Raw genomic sequence first — 2,907 nt, 5'->3', positions numbered from 1 at the left:
TTGAAGCGGGATTTGAATAATACTTTGAATAAATATGATCCTTAAACCAAGGTATAAAACATCGATTGTGCTCTCGTACTATCCAATTTTCATTTCTATTGGGATTTAAACCTCGGAGAACATCCTTGTGAATTTCAACATACGGCTCAACCTCATTCTCATTGTGCAGAACATACAAATGCACTTGATCCCGTTCGACCCTTGATACTGCCACGATTTTATTTCCAATTAGATATTTTCCTTCTTTCTTTTCGACAAGCTGAGACTTGGGGAGTCCGATTGACTGAACATTAGACAAATATTCAGTACAAAACTCAATCGCTTCTTCAACAATGTATCTTTCAACCATACAACCTTCTGGTCGACTTCGGTTCTTCACGTACCCTTTTAATATTTTCATATAACGTTCAACAGGGTACATCCATCTCATATAAGCTGGTCCACACAATTGTGTCTCTTTCACAAGATGAACAACTAGATGTACCATTATGTCAAAAAATGATGGAGGAAAAAACATTTCAAGCTCACACAAAGTAATAACGATTTCTTTTTGCAACATTGGTAAGATCGCAGGATTGATCACCTTACTGCAAATTGACTTGAAGAAAGAACACAGCTTAGTTATAGAGCTTCTTACTTTTTCTGGAAGAATAGAACGTATACCTATTGGGAGAAAATGTTCCATTATAACATGGCAATCATGGGTCTTTAAACTCTTTAACTTGAGGTCTTTCATAGACACAAGTCTTCTAATATCTGAAGAGTACCCTTCTGGAACTTTAACTTCACTTAGAAACTTACACAATGTTTTTTTCTCCTTTCTAGATAGAGTATAAGCGGCAGGAGGTAGATATGTTCGTTTTCCTTTCTTCAAGGGTCCTAATTCAGTTCTTATTCCCATCGCTATCAAGTCCTTTCTTGCCTTAAGGCCATCCTTAGACTTTCCTTGTATATTGAGTAACGTGCCAATAACACTTTCAAATACATTTTTTTCAATATGCATAACATCAAGAAAATGTCTCACATACAAGGACTTCCAATACGGCAATTCAAAAAAAACTGACCTCTTCTTCCACCCACTTTTGACAAGTGTGTGGGCAAAAGGCTTGCCAAACTGAGTATCCAAATCTTTCACCTTTTCAAAAATTTGATCACCCGTCAATATAGGTGGAGCTCTGCCTTGTTTTGTATCTCCATTGAACGCCTTTCTCCATCCACGGTAGTGATGATTTGAATTTAAGAATCTCCGATGACCGAGAAAGACATTCTTCTGACCAAACTCCAAGCGCTTCCAATCTGTTTTATCTTCACAAATAGGACACGCACATTGACCTTTTATGCTATACCCTGATAGATTTCCGTATGCTGGAAAATCATTAATTGTGCCAAACAACATTGCCCTCAAGTTGAAACTTTCTTTCCTATAGCCATCATAAACCTCCACACCGGTCTCCCACAAAATCTTTAAATCTTCGATTAAGGGCTTCAAGTACACATATATGTCATTCCCTGGTTGTTTAGGTCCAGAAATCAACATAGACAACATCATGTACTTACGCTTCATACATAGCCATGGAGGTAGGTTATAAATCATAATAATCACAGGCCATGTACTGTGTGAGATACTCTGGATACCATGTGGGTTCATTCCATCAGTAGATAATGCCAAGCGAAGGTTTCTTGATTCTTCTCCAAATTCAGGATAATCATTATCAATTTTCAACCACTGTGGTGAATCTGCCGGATGTCGATACTTTCCATCTATAATTCTTTCATCTGCATGCCAGGTCAAGTGTCTTGAATCGGTTTCACTACGAAACATGCGTCTAAATCTCGGAATAACAGGAAAATACCACAAGACTTTGGCTGGAGACAACTTGTTCTTATATCGCGAGACACCGCATTTAGGACACTCATTTAACGATGCATACTCATTTCGAAACAAAACGCAATCGTTTGGACATGCATGTATCTTATCATAGCTCATGCCAATAGAGCACAACATCTTTTTGGTCTCATATGTTCGATTGGGAAGAACATTATCCTCAGGAAGCATATCTTTCAAAAGGGCTAATAACTCTGTGAAACTTTTATCCGACCATCCATTGCCCGCCTTTAAGTTGTACAACTTTAATACCGCAGACAATCTTGTGAATTTAGTGCAACCATCATACAAAGGTTTCTCTGCATCACTTACCAACCTCTCAAACATTTCGGGACAATCCTTAAGATCTCCTTCAAGTGCTTCTGCAATCTCTTCAACTCGATCACAATCGTATGTATCTGCGCCACTATAGTTTGAGGCATAGGTCGTACTATCCCCCGGTTCAACATTCTCGTTACTTTTCTCACCATGCAAATTCCAACATGTATAACTTCGATCAATTCCATGCCTCATTAGATGCGATGTCAACTGAACTGCGTCAACCCGTTTCCCATAACAACAACCCAAGCAAGGACATATCATTCTACTGGGGTCTTCGGCGTGCGCAACGGCAAACTTAACGAATTCTGATACCCCATTCTCGTACTCTCTCGACAATCGATTGGAAGACATCCATGTATTATCCATTACTAATTAGAATAAACAAAAAACAATTTCAGAAGAGTTCAAACACATTCGGACCTAGGTTTCTAATGATACTGGTGTTCACACAAAATCATATGTTCATAGGTCGTATAACCCTAACTACTGGGTAATGTAGTCCCATTGCATGCGCTATCATGGTCACTAAAAACCAACCGTCAATTTCCTAATAAACCCAAACTATTTAAATGACTATGAATATTGAAACTTTACAGGTCGAAACAAACGTAGCATAGACAACAATAACATAAAACTGAAATTGGGCAAAACTAAAACAAAGCAATAGTGCAAGTAATAATGTATGCATCGTGTACCTTTGA

The sequence above is a fragment of the Lathyrus oleraceus genome, chromosome 5 (assembly GCF_024323335.1).
Source record: "Lathyrus oleraceus cultivar Zhongwan6 chromosome 5, CAAS_Psat_ZW6_1.0, whole genome shotgun sequence".
In the NCBI taxonomy this organism is placed as follows: domain Eukaryota; kingdom Viridiplantae; phylum Streptophyta; class Magnoliopsida; order Fabales; family Fabaceae; genus Lathyrus; species Lathyrus oleraceus.
The sequence above is the reverse complement of the archived record's forward strand: the minus strand, read 5'-3'. Positions refer to the sequence as shown.